Genomic DNA, 18,279 nt, shown 5'->3' with positions numbered 1-18,279 from the left:
TGGTGTATGTAACACACACAATAAATAAAAATATGGTAACCACTGAATAACAGGCTTTGGACAGACACAGACTACATATTATTAATATAAAAAAAGATGTGGTGTAACACACACAGAAAATAAAAATATGGCAACCACTGAATAACAGGCTTTGGACAGACACAGACTACATATTATTAATATAAAAAAAGAAGATGTGGTGTAACACACACAGAAAATAAAAATATGGCAACCACCGAATAACAGGCTTTGGACAGACACCGACTACATATTATTAATATAAAAAAAGAAGATGTGGTGTAACACACACAAAAAATAAAAATATGGCAACCACTGAATAACAGGCTTTGGACAGACACAGACTACATATTATTAATATAAAAAAAGAAGATGTGGTGTAACACACAAAAAATATAAAAATATGGTAACCACTGAATAACAGGCTTTGGACAGACACAGATTACATATAATTAATATAAAAAAAGAAGATGTGGTGTAACACACACAAAAAATAAAAATATGGCAACCACTGAATAACAGGCTTTGGACAGACACAGACTACATATTATTAATATAAAAAAAGAAGATGTGGTGTAACACACACAAAAAATAAAAATATGGTAACCACTGAATAACAGGCTTTGGACAGACACAGACTACATATTATTAATATAAAAAAAGAAGATGTGGTGTAACACACACAAAAAATAAAAATATGGCAACCACTGAATAACAGGCTTTGGACAGACACAGACTACATATTATTAATATAAAAAAAGAAAATGTGGTGTAACACACAAAAAATAAAAATATGGCAACCACTGAATAACAGGCTTTGGACAGACACAGACTACATATTTTTAATATAAAAAAAGAAGATGTGGTGTAACACACACAGAAAATAAAAATATGGCAACCACTGAATAACAGGCTTTGGACAGACACAGACTACATATTATTAATATAAAAAAAAGAAGATGTGGTGTAACACACACAAAAAATAAAAATATGGCAACCACTGAATAACAGGCTTTGGACAGACACAGACTACATATTATTAATATAAAAAAAGAAGATGTGGTGTAACACACACAAAAAATAAAAATATGGTAACCACTGAATAACAGGCTTCGGACAGACACCGACTACATATTATTAATATAAAAAAAGAAGATGTGGTGTAACACACAAAAAATAAAAATATGGCAACCACTGAATAACAGGCTTTGGACAGACACAGACTACATATTATTAATATAAAAAAAGAAGATGTGGTGTAACACACACAGAAAATAAAAATATGGCAACCACTGAATAACAGGCTTTGGACAGACACAGACTACATATTATTAATATAAAAAAAAGAAGATGTGGTGTAACACACACAAAAAATAAAAATATGGCAACCACTGAATAACAGGCTTTGGACAGACACAGACTACATATTTTTAATATAAAAAAAAAAGAAGATGTGGTGTAACACACACAGAAAATAAAAATATGGCAACCACTGAATAACAGGCTTTGGACAGACACAGACTACATATTATTAATATAAAAAAAGAAGATGTGGTGTAACACACACAGAAAATAAAAATATGGCAACCACTGAATAACAGGCTTTGGACAGACACAGACTACATATTATTAATATAAAAAAGAAGATGTGGTGTAACACACACAAAAAATAAAAATATGGTAACCACTGAATAACAGGCTTTGGACAGACACAGACTACATATTATTAATATAAAAAAAGAAGATGTGGTGTAACACACACAAAAAATAAAAATATGGCAACCACTGATTAACAGGCTTTGGACAGACACAGACTACATATTATTAATATAAAAAAAAGAAGATGTGGTGTAACACACACAAAAAATAAAAATATGGCAACCACTGATTAACAGGCTTTGGACAGACACAGACTACATATTATTAATATAAAAAAAGAAGATGTGGTGTAACACACACAAAAAATAAAAATATGGCAACCACTGAATAACAGGCTTTTGACAGACAAGGAATACATATTATTAATATAAAAAAAGAAGATGTGGTGTAACACACACAAAAAATAAAAATATGGCAACCACTGAATAACAGGCTTTGGACAGACACAGACTACATATTATTAATATAAAAAAAAGAAGATATGGTGTAACACACACAAAAAATAAAAATATGGCAACCACTGAATAACAGGCTTTGGACAGACAAGGACTACATATTATTGATATAAAAAAAGAAGATGTGGTGTAACACACACAAAAAATAAAAATATGGCAACCACTGAATAACAGGCTTTGGACAGACACAGACTACATATTATTTATATAAAAAAAGAAGATGTGGTGTAACACACACAAAAAATAAAAATATGGCAACCACTGAATAACAGGCTTTGGACAGACACAGACTACATATTATTAATACAAAAAAAGAAGATGTGGTGTAATTGTCAATGAGACAACTCTCAACAAGAGACCAAATGCCACAAAAATTAACAACTGTATGTCTCCATATGGCCTTCAACAATGAGCAAAACCCATACTGCATAGTCCGCTATAAAAGACCCCAAAAGGACAAATGTATAACAATTCAAACAAGAAAAGTAGCAGCCTAATTTATGTACAAAAATAAGGACCAAAAACAAATCTGTAACACATCAGCAAATGACAACCACTGAAAAACAGGTTCCGGACTTCGGACAGGCACATAGAAACAGAATGTGGCAGGGTTAAACATTTTAGCGGGATTCCTACCCTCCCCTAACCTATAACAGTGGTGTAACAATTCAACATAAGAACGAACTATAACAATCAGTTGAAAAAGGCTTAACTCATCAGATGTATACAAATAGAAATACATTTAACAAAAATGCAGAGTGGACGTGGATGGGTACTTGTACATCCCAACAACAAAAAGACACGAAGTATAGATCTTAGAGTACTTGCAGTTACTGGCAGCTGGTTCAAAGACACTAACAACTAATAAAAAAAATCGTGCATCTAAGACTAAATTGTCAATCAGTGCACATCAAACATCCAATGGATTTAGTGTATAAACAGTCGGAGAAAACATGACCTTGTGCAATGCCAAGATACAGTTTTCAACAGATTGCAGATCTGTGGATTCATTTATTTTCGTGGGAACCAATTTTCGTAGATTGGGGAAAACTTGCATATTCGTGGATATTTAATCTGTGGTTTTGGCAAAGTCTGCATACATTCCTTTAATTAGTAATCTAAGAAAGGTACCAGGATTATAGTTAAGTACGCCAGAGGCGTGTTTCGTCTACATATTACTCACCAGTGACGCTCAAATCAAAAAAGTTATAAAGCAAAACAATTACAAAGTTGAAGAGCATTGAGGACCCAAAATTCCAAAAAGTTGTGCCAAATAAGGCTAAGGTAGGTTATTCCTGGGATAAGAAAATCCTTAGTTTTTCGAAAAAAATCAAAGTTTTGTAACAGGAAATTTATAAGAATGACCAACTTATAGGAAACGAGGGGAAATTATTTTTTGTTTATTTATCTATTCATCTATAGTAGATTAAAATTGAGAAAGGAAATAGGGAATTGTCAAAGCGACAACAACCCGACCATAGAGCAGACAACAGTACATCTTGGTAATTCGGATGTCCTTTGGACATTAAATCTTATAAGAAGATTTTTTCTCATAATCTATAAAAGTTTGTTACTTTTCCTTCTAATTATTGGGTATCTAAAATTATCTAGATTGTTCCTTACAATCCAAGTTTGACTATTTTAACAATGGTCACTTCGACATATAATCATTTAGCTCCACCTTCCACTTCTTTTTTTACATAATGTAATACTATATAATATCTGTAAAATTTCATTTACTCATAAGAACACTTCAAATTTATTGAATTAACATTACTTTCTGAATGCCATGACCATGACCATTTGAACATATGACCTACAATTCAATGTTGGCCTGCATATCACAACGGGGTATTTAAAAGTAACATTCGGTTATGATTTCATATAGTTTTGACTAAAAAAACGGAGAAAAAATGGACTTCATCAAAAATATCCATTTAATTCGTTGCCATTGTTTCGCCCTTTTAGCGATTCGTGTCTCTTAAAAGATTGATAACCCTAATTTTTTTCGTGCTTTTTCTGAACTTCACTTATAATTCTCTTAGAATTGCAAGACACATGTTTCCGCAAGACCCTTATGCATTTTGTTATTTGATTCTGTAAGTAATGGGTAAACTAAATTTGATCAATGGAATTAATGCAAGGTGAACATGTTTATCTTATTCATTTGGCCATGACCTCATTTTTAAGGTTCATTAGTTAATATAACGTGTTCATGTTATTTCCATTTCTCAGGTACAATAAACAAAATGTCAACTATATTGGGTGTATGTTATGATTGCATGATGCCCATGCTGTCTGCCAGGGTTCATTTGACCTTGACCTCGTTTTGATGGCTTATTATGTTATTTTTACAGATACTTTAAGCATAATTCTATCTATATTCGGTGTATGGTATGAAATTCAATCAAGATAGATAAATCAGGCAAGAGTAGACGCTTCAGTTTGTGCATTCTTATAGTCAATGAGACATATTTTTATCAAATACTAAAACACACAACATAACTTGAAATGCAGGGTTATTTCTATATCATTTTAAACTTCATAACCACATAACACTTGCTGATTATTGACTCTAAATTGAATAGCTAAAGCAATAAGTTAATACCCTCTTTTAATTTTTTCTTTACATTCATATTTAGAAAAATATTTTTTTTTTAAACTGTAAACAAGGGAAACACTTCTGTAAAATTTGTGGTTCAAAATATACGACACATTTTGGCATGTATTTTTGAATATATTATAACTGTATAACATTTAAATACGTGAAATAAAGACTGTGTAGTGTGAACTAGATATAACAAATATTGGAAATAATTTTGTTAAGATTACAGGTCTACAGGCCTAGCTTTATGAACATTGAAGCCATTTCAATAATACGATAAAAGAGAGCACTGAGAGACTATCGCAAACAGTCAGTCAGGATATTTGTTATCAACTCTTACTCTAACTTAAAGTCATATGAAACGAGTGACTAGTGAAAAATAATTTAATGCAATTCTTGAACCAATGCATGCATTTATCATAAACTTAGTATTTTGTGCATAACTTTATCATTTTTTTACGCATCCATTTGGAATAATCGTAAAAAAATATTTCACTTGGCCAGTGTTGTTGTGAAAATATGGCAGCTAACTAATGGTCGTGTTTTGAAGCCGGCGTTTACCGATTGTCATCTTTGTTAGCAACCAACAATGACGCGTGGATAATCGGGAAAGCACGCGTATAACATGTACAATATGATATAGTGTATTTCGATGACAGAGCGATGTTTAAGTTTGTTGACTCTCTCGATCTGTCAATTTGGTTTTCATCTACGCACTTGCGTATTGCAATCATCTGATTTTTACGAGAAAGGTCACGCTGAGGTTACTGCATTCGGAAATCATGTCGGCAAATTAATTGTTGCCTGAAAGCCAACAATTATAAAAACAATAGTAAATTTCTATTATATTTGGACACATTGCAGAATTTCCCCCCAGAAAAAAAAATACATGTACATAAGTTTTATAATAAAAACCAGCAATTTAGTTATAAAAACATATACATCATTTTATTTTAATTTGAAGTTTCAATATAGATATAGGAAGATGTGGTGTGAGTGCCAATGAGACAACTCACCATCCAAATAGCAATTTAAAAAAAGTAAACCATTATAGGTCAATGTACGGCCTTCAACACGGAGCCTTGGCTCACACCGAACAACAAGCTATAAAGGGCCCCAAAATTACTAGTGTAAAACCATTCAAACGCGAAACCAACGGTCTAATCTATATAAAATATATAGAAACGAGAAACACGTATAAATTACATAAACAAACGACAACTACTGTACATCAGATTCCTTACTTAGGATAGGTGCAAACATTTGCAGCGGTATTAAACGTTTTAATGGATCCAAACCTTCTCCCCTTTACTGAAACAATAGCATAACATCACAACATAGAAAAACACACGATAAAATATCAATTGGCAGGCTTAACTCAATAATAAAAAAATGTATGACTTTAACTTTGACAAAACTTTGAATTATCGAAAAACTAAGGATTTTCTTATCCCAGGCATAGATTACCTTAGCCGTATTTGGCACAACTTTTTGGAATTTTGGATCCTCAATGCTCTTCAACTTTGTACTTGTTTGGCTTTATGAATATTTTGATATGAGCGTCACTGATGAGTCTTTTGTAGACGAAACGCGCGTCTGGCGTACTAAATTATAATCCTGGTACCTTTGATAACTATTTAAAACATCCAAAGATTTTTTACACTCCAAAAATGGTTTGTTATACCACTATGTTCATATATTTTATTACAATATAGTTTATGATAGGCTCTTTAATAGTTAACAATTACAAATTTGCATTACCCCGTACCTGATATCATTTAGAATTGACTGTTGTTGTCGAATGAATGGGTTAAAACCTCGACGTTTTTGCTAGTGAAAGTTCTGCTATTTTGGCTGTCGTTAAGGAATTTTCTAAAGAGTCAACACATTGCATCTGGGGTTGAGGTCATAAAACTTTGCTCAGTGCTCGGAGCACAAAAATCATGCTCGAAACATGAAATCCAGCATTTTGATTGGTTTATTCTTGAGTCTGAGTTAAAAAATCATGCTCGAAAGTTTTATGACCGCAAGGCCTGTTATATTTTACCGTGCAGCTTATAACATTGAGAAAAACCAGTACCATTAGGTAAGATATCAAAAGGCCTCGCAATATTAAAATATATGGCATTGACCAAAAGCATTAAGGGAATACATATAATATGCAAATTTTGCACATAAAATACAGTTAATTTTCCGCGGTTAGAGTCTTGCGTACGTACTAATTATAATCAAATAATCATAAATATTTACAGAGGGTTATCACTAGACATTTTCGGAAACTAAAATTCACACTGACATTTTAGTTGACAATGATAAATACAGGTAAACTTTCCGGTGGGTCATCTCAAAATACACAATGCTCGAAAAATGTTGCGATACGCTTTTAAATAAACAATGATATAAATGATTTCAATATCAAAATGAAATCAACAATTGTTTTTAAAGCATTTGATTCTGTTTTAATCGTCTGACTCTGAAAAAGAGATGACTCTCAGACTTTCAATATTTTCTTAGCCATGCATTTTTTATAGCTCAGCTGACTATTAATAGATAGATGCATCTTTTTTGCTATTTTTTACTCAGCTTTCCTATCAGAAACTTACCAGTTACATTCCACTCAAGAATAATTCGAGAGTATATTCTAATAACTACTATTTACCACGTAGCAAAAACACATTCTATGTAGAGATATTTATATATATATTATGATGAAATTAATCGCATTATTTTACTTTATTTAGCTTCTAATATCAAATGTGATAGACAAACGTGATAAAACGCATACGGCTGTACATGTTTAAATCTTATGTGTGACCTCGTGTTTAAACAAAATGTTCGCAATCTGGTACAGCAACCACCTCTGACATCTCTAAATGAATGCAATGTAGGTGAAAATTGAGAAAAAAATCCAAATTGCAGTAGGTGCAATATTGAGGGTATCTTGACGGAAATAAACAGGTCACTAATTGAGCCTCAGGAGATTTATTTGATCGGAACGTTGCTATTGTCATCCTCATGTCGTTATCGAACATTTATGTAGACGAAACGCGCGTCTGGCGTATTAAATTATAATCCTGATACCTTTGATAACTATTAACACCACTGGGTCGATGCCACTGCTGGTGGACGTTTCGTTCCCGAGGGTATCAGCAGCCCAGTAGTCAGTACTTCGGTGTTGACATGAATATCAATTGTATGGTCATTTTTATAAATTTCCTGTTTACAAAACTTAGAATTTTTAGAAAAAATTAGAATTTTCTTATCCCAGGAATAGATTACCTTAACCGTATTTTGGCACAACTTTTTGGAATTTTGGGTCTTCAATGCTCTCCAACTTTGTACTTGTTTGGCTTTATAACTTTTATGATGTGAGCGTCACTGATGAGTCTTATGTAGACGAAACGCGCGTCTTGCGTATTAAATTATAATCCTGGTACCTTTGATTACTATATACATCATTTATTTTATTGTTTCCAGGTTTCGTGACATTAAAAATGACACCAAACAGTTTACAAAAATGAAGTCCATTAGTCATTTCTGAAAAAGGGTTAGCTTGACTTTCCTGGAGGAATATGTTCACTGGATAATGACATATATCCTAATAGATATCTTATGAAACCATATACACGCCAAGAAATTCAGCGAAAAATGGACAAAATTAACGACAAATGTATTATTTAATCAAAGAATACATTGTTACTGTTTAACATTCATTTGGATAATGAGAAGTCTTTGGAGACCACTCAGGAGAAAACTTCGTGAAGTTGTAAATATTTTATGCTGCTTTTGTATGCAGCATCACAAATCATGGCAGGCGTCACAAATTTTTCATTAATTTGAATAAAACAAACACATTTTGTGTTATTCGTAATTAAATTTGTCATAATTGCATACTTTGAATTGGCCCCTATAAAATTACATCAATGTAAACATAAAAGTTTAAAACAGTTTTCTAAAATATCTTTCAAAAGTACATAAATTCATAATACATGTTCAATTTTTAGAAAGTAAATTTATGGTGTCCAGGAAGATAGCATTTGACGTTATACTTGATCACATAACAATTAAACATGGCACTTTCAAAGTCATTAAGTCAGGAACAAATACAAATAACGTGTCAGTTATGTGAAATTCCAAACAAGAAAATCATTTGGAAATGCAAAGACTGTGATCTTTTGATGTGTGGAAATTGTCGAGAAAATATACATTCGAAAGTGAAAACTTCTGGAGATCACCAAATTATGAATATTACGGACATTGGTACAGAAGAAAATGAAAATGTTATATTAAGTAATATAAAATGTAAGACACATCAAAATCAAACATGCTGTCTTTTCTGTAAAGAATGCAGCAAAGTTGTTTGTCCCATATGCATTACCGATGCCCACAATGGACATAAACTTCAGAATTTGATAGAAGCGTACGATGAGAAAATCAAACATTCGAACGATAGACAAGAACAAATTATTTTAATGTTAGAAGAGATAGGAATACGACAGAAGGAACTGACCGAAATAGAATCTGATAGACACTTAAAACACAGAGAAGCCAAACAAGCAATACAGGTAGAAAAAGAAACTTTAGTTGAAACTATGAATCGATGTGAAAAGGAACTTTTCGAACAACTAGATAGAGAGTTGGAAACAAGTGATTTATACGTCGACAGAGAAAAACGCCAGCTTGAAAAGGCGAAAGTATCATTAATTGAGAAAAGGGAAAACGCCTTAAATTTGAACAGTTTCGTGCAGATACTAGAGCATCAACTCGGGTCAGATAACGAGTTACTTCCAACACGTACCGATAGAGGTTACAATATATCTCATTTCGTGCCAGCTACAACAAAATTTTTGAATCTAGGGACGCTCAAGACAGACACCATGATAGCACTTCAAAAAACTTCCATGGCCAATGTCATAATGAAAGTAGAAAAAAAAGCAAAGACCGAGTTACGTTCTATCCACTCAGTTGTTATTTGTAACGATAATCCAATATGGATAGCCGACTCTAAAAATGGTATATTACAGAAGGTTGTTCTGGGCGAGGAAGACATTTTGATATTATTGAATATTCAACTTGTTGTATTCAGTATGGTAGTAGTACCATCGGGTGATCTTCTTTTAGCAACTGGGGATTCTGTATTGAAAAATATAAACCCTAAAACAGGCACACAGACCAACTCTATCTATTCAGTTTATGATCAGATCATTACTGCAGTTCATTTAACCGAGAAAAACGAACTTATTATAGGATCGAGATCCAAAGGAATACGATACGCGCTCGAGGGAAGCAAAGTGCTGATTACGATGAATCTCGAGGGTGAAATACAAATGATATGGGAATTCGATAAGGGAAATAATCCATTGTTCACATACCCAAAATATATCGCTAGCAACAGCAAGGGAAACGTTGGTGTAGTCGATTGGTTATCCGACGCAGGCAATGGTCGAGCTGTCATCCTATCACCAACTGGAGGTATCCTCAATATCTATGATGGTCAGCCCGAAGCAGAGATAAGTCTTTTTGGAGGAATTGTTGCAACAAAGGAAGACCATTTCATTGTTAACGATGCCGTCAGTCACATATTACACATTCTAAATAGCGACGGAGAATACGTTTGCCGGTTCGATACTACGTCGATAGGAATTAAGTTGCCGTGTTGTCTGGCATTCTCGGAGTCCGGAAAACTTTACATCGGAAGTGTCAACATGGAAGAACAACCAAATCTGTTTGGACTGACATATTCTGGCTGTTGACATTGTTTTCATATGTCATTTGTTATTGTGTGTGGCAAAACAACATCGTATTACATATTAGTTTAAAATTAACAATGTTACGTAGCTTCATTATTTAGTTTTTTACTCTTTTAATTTTTATTTCATATGAAAGAAATTAGCGTTTGATTTGACTGTTATGTACGCTTATCTTATTCGTATCATATGTAAAAATATTGTTTTGTTGATATGATAACTAGTATGTTAATTGTCTCAGCTGATTCCAGAGATATAACATACAGTTAGTATATGTCGCTGCTTCTTTATTTACTGTTATGTTTTGTATAAATAATCGGTTGTAATAGCTATCTATCTTTAACAGTTTTTAATTATGAACTGTGCATAAAATGTGCATATCAGTCGAATATTCAATAAAACCTTTTAAAGTCATAAGAAACCTCAAATCAAAAAAATAATGCATATGTTTTCATTATAAAACTTACGTACATATACTTTTTTCTGAAGAAAATTCTTTAATTTATTCATATTTAGAAGAAGTTTACTTTATCTTTGTTATGTTACCATCGTGAGAGGCCAATTGAATTAATCCATATAATTAATACATGTTTATTATAAGACTACATGATATAGAACCGCATGTTATAAAACCCCAGTGTGTTATCTATAGATAAAGTCAATGAACTTTAAGCACGTGTAACTATTATAATGTCACTCAAGATAAGATAGGCGGAGTCTCTACAAACGTAAACATTGACCAGATGATATAGCAATATCATTACAACCCCCCTCTTGAGACAAGCAATTAATTTAACACAGTTCATTAAGTCACATTGAAAGTCTAGCCAGTTTGTGTTGTATGTTGAATCTAATTAACTACGATAAATATTTACAAACAGCATGCAATTTAACGATCATACGAAATTACTTTAGAAAATCACATGTTGATCAATAAAGAAAATAGAGAAAATGTTTTCTAGAATAAGTAGTAAACGTATACTGAATTAAATAATTTTGATGAACAAATTTGAAGAAATTGTGATTATCTATTTAAAATAATTTCATACAAACGTAAGGTCAGGATAGACTCTCCTGCTTTTTCCTACTCGATAAATCTGAGCAAGGGCATTATTCTGTCCCTTACGGCACTACTCAGATTTCCTTAAGAATTTAACACTCCTCTATTAGTCGAGTAGGTTTTTTGACAGATCTTTCACTTCTTCTAACAGACGATGGTTCTGTAGATTGTTCATCGGTTATATTGTCGTTGTGATTGTTTTCATTTGCTTTTTCTGAAGATGTTTGTTCGATTTTGTCTTCTTTTGTTTTCATTAAATGTTTTCTGTTTCTTTTGAAAATTTGTCCTTCTGGTGTTTCAATCACATATGAGTTCGGAGTGTTATTATTTTTCACAACAGTTCCTTGGTCCCATTTTCCTTTCGGCTTGTGCTGGAATCGAATAGTGTCATTCGGTTGTAATTCAGGTAATGGTTTTGAACTTTTATCGTAATATTGTTTTTGGTTCATTTTTTGTTGTTTCATTTTGGTTTGCGTGTTCTTCAAATTACCGCATTTTGGTTTCAAACGGTTCTTTATTGTCGGAATAGTTGTCCTCAGTCTTCTATTCATTAAAAGTTGAGCTGGTGAGTCAAGATTTTCCAACGGCGTATTTCTGTATTTTAACATGGCAATATACGGATCTTTTCCGTCCTGTTTAGATTTGCTTAACATTTTCTTGACGCTTTGAACGAATCTCTCGGCTAATCCATTGGACTGTTGATAGTGTGGACTAGACACTGTGTGTGTGAATCCCCATGATTCTGCAAATTGTCGAAATTCAGCTGATACGTATTGAGATCCTGAATCACTTCGGACTTTTGTCGGTATGCTGTGTCTCGAAAAAACGGATTTCATGTGTGTTATAACGCATGACGCACGTATGTTCTCTAATTTCGCAATTTCAAAATATCTTGAGTAGTAATCGACAATGATTAGGTAATTGTTATTGTTGCAATAAAAAATATCGGTACCAACTGTCATCCACGGTAGATCCGGACATTCACTTTCTGACATCGGCTCTTTTGAGTTTGATCTTCTGCTTTCTAAGCACACACTGCATTTCGAAATAAAATCAGTAATCTGTGCATTAATTCCTGGCCAAAAGATAGAGTCTCTTGCTAATTTTCGGGTTTTTTCTATTCCCAAATGTCCTTCGTGTAGTTTGTTGAGAATATTCTTTCTCATACTCGCTGGTATAACTATCTTTTCTCCTTTTAGGATAATTCCATTTACGTTTGATAATTCATCCCGGAAATTCCAATATTCAAAAACCTCCTTGGGAACCTCATTTTTCTCATCTGGCCAGCCGTCTATTATTAGCCTGGTCAGTGTTTGTAAGGTACCATCCTTTGAAGTTTCTTCCGTTATTTGTTCAAGATTTCTATCAGACATTGATGTATTTCTTATGACCATGTTCACGAAACACTCTATATCATTTTCCACTTCATTATTTGTGTTGATCTTTATCGGCGCTCGCGATAACATGTCTGGAACTATTAAATCCTTCCCTGGTATGTACTTCAGTGAGAAGTCATATTTTTGTAACCTCAGTAACATCCTCTGTAGTCGTGGCGGAGCACACCCTAGAGATTTTCTCACGATCATCTCTAACGGTTTGTGGTCAGATTCAACATTTATGTGTTTACCATACGTGTAATCATTAAATCTTTCCAATCCAAATAGCACACCAAGTAATTCTCTTTCTATGTTGGCATATCTGCTTTCGGCATCTGTCAATGATCTTGATGCATATGCAACAGGTTTATTGTCATGTATCAACATTGCCCCTAGACCGCATTGGGATGCATCACAACTTACAGTAACTGGTTTTGACACATCGTAGAAACTTAATACTGGATTCCTAGTTATAATGTCTTTTAGTTTCTCAAATGCTTGTTGCTGTTCATGTGTCCAAGTGAATTCATTTTTTTCTTTTAACAGCTTTCTGATAGGCTCTGTAACTGCTGACATATTCGGAACAAACTTTGCTAAATAATTAATTGTCCCTAGTAGTCGTTGTATTCCTTTTTTGTCTGTTGGAGCCGGCATTTCTTTGATAGCCCGTATTTTTTCCTGATCGGGTCTTACTCCATCTGCGCTTAGGGTATGTCCTATGTACGTCACCTCTTTTACTCGAAACTTGCATTTTTCGGCATTTAACGTAAGTCCAACCTCTTGACATCTGTTAAGAACTGAGCGAAGTCTAGCATCGTGTTCCTTTCGCGTTGTTCCCCACACTAGAATATCGTCGATATCAGTTTCAACTCCTTTTAAGTTTTCAAACAATTGTGACACTCGTTTTTGAAATACTTCTTGTGCCGATTTAATTCCAAAAGGCATTCGTAAGAAGCAATACCTCCCGAATGGAGAGTTAAACGTAGTAAGGAGCTGGCTCTCTTTATCCATGCGTAACTGCCAATATCCACTATTACAGTCTAGTTTACTTAGATATTTAGCACCTGTCAGTCGTGTGGTTATGTCCTCTATTGTTGGTAGCGCAAAATGTTCTCTTTTTATCGCTTTATTCAAATTTCTTGGATCTAAACAAATCCTCAACTTTCCTGTTTTCGGCTTTTCTACAACAACCAACGAATTCACCCAGTCTGTCGGTTCGTCGACCTTTCGGATTACTTCTTTGTCTTCCATTTCTTTTAATGTACCTTTGAGCTTTTCTCGAAGCGCGGCGGGTATCTTTCTCGGCGGGTTTATTACAGGATTGACGCTTGAGTCTATTTTGATATGGTACGGTTTTTCTAGACATCCTAAGCCTGTAAAGACTTTCGGAAACGATTTGACAGGATCGTCAACGTCTGCTTGTACCGTCATAATAACATGAATAAGACCTAACTCATTTGACGCCTTGAATCCTAATAGCGGAGATTGATTTGTGTCCGTCACAAAGAATTCACAGTTTTTGTCTTTTAAATACAACGAACATTTTCCTATAACTTTGAGTTTATCTCCTGAATAGCTAGTAAGAGAAGTGGAAGTTTTGCTTAATTTGACGTTTGACAATTTCTTGTAAATTGAAAGCGGTAAGATGTTGACTTGAGCACCAGTATCGATTTTAAATTGTACTGTTTTACCTTGCAATTTGAATGATGTAAAGCAAGCATTTTCTTTGATTTCCGTTTTTCTATTTACTGCTCCTACGAAGTAATTTTCACCGTCCGATTCGCATGAAGAATATTCATCTAATCCGTGAACACTTTTCGAAAACTTTGATTTACAGAACTTCTGATAGTGATTCGGTTTTTTGCATTTATGGCACTTTTTACCGTATGCAGGACAGTTTCTTTTCTCGTGAGTTGTTCCGCACTTTCCACAACTGAAACTCGACCCTCGCTTCTCGTGATCTCGTCTGCTCGGACCTATCTTTGAGTAGCCTTCATTGCGGTTATTCCTTTGGTTTTGAGTTTTCCTCCTCAAAGCGTGTACTTGTTCTTCCTCATTCAACGTTTTCATCTGTTTTCGAGATTCTTCGTCGGCGCGACAAATACCAACAGCTTTGTCCAGTGTCAACCCATCCTCTCGAAGTAAACGTTCTTTTACTCTGGAAGAGTTCGTACCACAAACTATTCTATCACGAATGAGTCCATCTTTTAAGTGTTCAAATTCGCAGTTTTTTGCAATTAACTTCAGGTCTGTTAAATACTGATCAATACTTTCGCTCGAATTTTGAACGCGTGTATTAAAACGATGTCTAATTACCGTTACATTCTTCTTCGGGATGCAATAGTCCTCGAATTTTTTCAACAGTACTGGAAGTTTGTCAGCCTCATGTTCACCGAAATTGAAAGTATTATAAATTTCTCGGCCGTCTAATCCGATAACATATAAAACAGCTCTGCACTGTTCCTTTTCCGTTTTTTCACTCATAGCTACTTCTAGGTATAAGCTCATTGTTTGTTTCCACCTTTTCCATTTCTCGGATAGGTTGTCTTCATGGGAAAAATCCATTTCTGGTGGTTGCTTAAAATGACCATCCATTTTTTCTTTTATCTTTTCCCCACCAAACAATAACGATAGCATTTGCTATTCTAACTTTTGTAAAGTCGTTTTCACATCTGACACCATGTTATGTTACCATCGTGAGAGGCCAATGGAATTAATCCATATAATTAATACATGTTTATTATAAGACTACATGATATAGAACCGCATGTTATAAAACCCCAGTGTGTTATCTATAGATAAAGTCAATGAACTTTAAGCACGTGTAACTATTATAATGTCACTCAAGATAAGATAGGCGGAGTCTCTATAAACGTAAACATTGACCAGATGATATAGCAATATCATTACAATCTTAATTGCTTCTTTCCTTCCAGGAAGCAATTCTCCCGACATATTTTCCGTATGCAAAGTGACCTCAGTGTGACCCATCTCGTAAAAATCCGGTGATCACAATACGCATGGATGTCTTTAAAATAAACTATTATCTGAATTTACATGTTAACCACGTGCTCAATTTCCATGCTTTTTTAATGATTTTTTGTCGCTTGTTGACAAACAGGTGACAATCGTTAAACTTCGGCTTCAAAACACGAACCTGTCATATTTTCACAACAACACTGACCAATTTAAAATAAAATTGACGATTATACGAAATTCACACGAAAAAAATGATAAATTCGTGCACAGAAGACTAAGTTAATGATGCTTGTATGCATTGGTTCAAGAATAGGAAGAACATTATTTTTCACCGGTCACTCGTTTCTTATGACTTTAAGGATATTCACCTAGTATATATAATTCATATGAGTATGTGCATATATTAATAGTTTTTTTTCACATGATTTATGGCGCTTGTCTACCTAACTGTGACTTAGGTTACAATATAAGGTTATTGTATATTTATAATAGTATATTATTTTCAAAACCATTCGTATTTTTTAATTACATAAATTACTGTAATTATTACTCATCATAGTCCTCTATTTGGAATAAAACTATTTAATCTTATCTAATCGCATGATGGTTCGTTTTTAAACAAACACATTGATAAGAAACAATGCAATTTTAATCTGTCTAAAAATCTATTTACATAAATAACGTTTTGCGTTTGTGTGATTTTTTTTCGGGTAAAACGGGGAGTTTTCATTTTTATTTCATAAATATTATAGTGTGTGATAACATTGTGTGAGGGAATTCGACGTTTGATGTACCACTGTTCACTCCAGTGCAATTTATGACAATACCACTGCATCAATCAGAATTATTTTTTTTGCAGTGTTTTAAGAAATGATTTTGCTTTGTTGTCGCGTATTATTTGTGAAACATTCAATGTTTTAAAAAGGCGAATTTTCTTTATAAAGTCAATGATTATGTTGACTTTTGAAGGCCAAACTTTCTACAGCCTTATATATGTTACAGGGAATTTGTGAAATCAGTGATTTTGTAAAATCACTGAAATTTCAGGGAATTTGTAAAATCACTGAACTGATTAGTGATTTTATAAAATCCCTGATTTTGACTAGTGATTTTACAAAATCCCTGAAATAATTAAGATCTTTTTTACAGATTCACTGATTAAATTCAGGGAATTTGTAAAATATAAAATATAAAATAAAATAATGGCTCAGGCACAAATGTCTTGAAATCAAGAGCAAACATACACACAAAAGTTACTTCAAATAGTTGAGGTAAAATTAAAGTGCAACATATGGAACCAGGGAAAATATGATAAAACAAGCTCTTATCACTACCTTGTTTGAAAGAAAGTTTAACTTACTGTTTATTATAGTTTTTCTGTATAATTACTGTAGAAAATAAAACCAATTATATAATTTTTTTAAATCAAATATAAAAACTGAACATTAGGTTGATTGCTGTCATTAGAGAAGAAAAACACATATGTAAGGTATAAGAAATTGAGGGGGTTAGGGTATGTGATCCAGTTGCAAATATTACATGCATATCAGATCAAGAGCATCTTATTGCTGCATGAAAATTGATATATAAAAAGCAAATAAGTGTTGTATTATTAATTTGCTGCCTACAAAATAACATTTATATTCACAAAATAATAATAAAAAAAGACAACAGAAAATATTGGTAATAATACTTTGTTTTGTACTTGCATGTTTATGAATAGGTTAATCTAACCAAGCAAAAATAAACAAAGTTTTACCTACTTTGGTCATTTATCAGACACATGTATTCTATCACAAAGTGGTATAACTTTGAATAAGTTTCTAAAATTTCTCAACTCTTTTAATCCAAATACAGTAAATATTTTGTTGATAAATGAAGGTATGAAGTTCTTCAATGTGGAGATTTGAAAAAATTGTCAAAAACCATATTCATCAGATGGAGATGTTTTAAAAATATTATGTATGTCTTGAAGACATGTACAGCATAGTTAAGAAAATTCACATATCAATAGCTTATAGTGGTAGGGATGTCAACCAAACTTGCCTCGCAAAAATAAGCAAATTCAGAGTGGTCTAAATACCCGTTTATATGCCTTTTAGTCATTATCATTATACACAAGTTCTAGCTCATAGTGTTTATTAAACAAATATATTTCTAAATCATTAGTGATCATTCATTTGGTCTATCTTTATATTAAGAAAAACACATTTCTAATAGCATGTTATACTTGATTGTAATCAGGGATTTTACAAAATCCCTAGCTCTATTTTCAGTGATTTTGTAAAATCCCTAACAATTTCAGGGATTTTACAAAACCACTGAAACTGTTAGTGATTTTACACAATCACTGATTAGTCCAGTGATTTTACAAAATCCC

This window comes from Mytilus galloprovincialis, chromosome 1 (assembly GCF_965363235.1).
Source record: "Mytilus galloprovincialis chromosome 1, xbMytGall1.hap1.1, whole genome shotgun sequence".
NCBI lineage: Eukaryota > Metazoa > Mollusca > Bivalvia > Mytilida > Mytilidae > Mytilus > Mytilus galloprovincialis.
The sequence above is the reverse complement of the archived record's forward strand: the minus strand, read 5'-3'. Positions refer to the sequence as shown.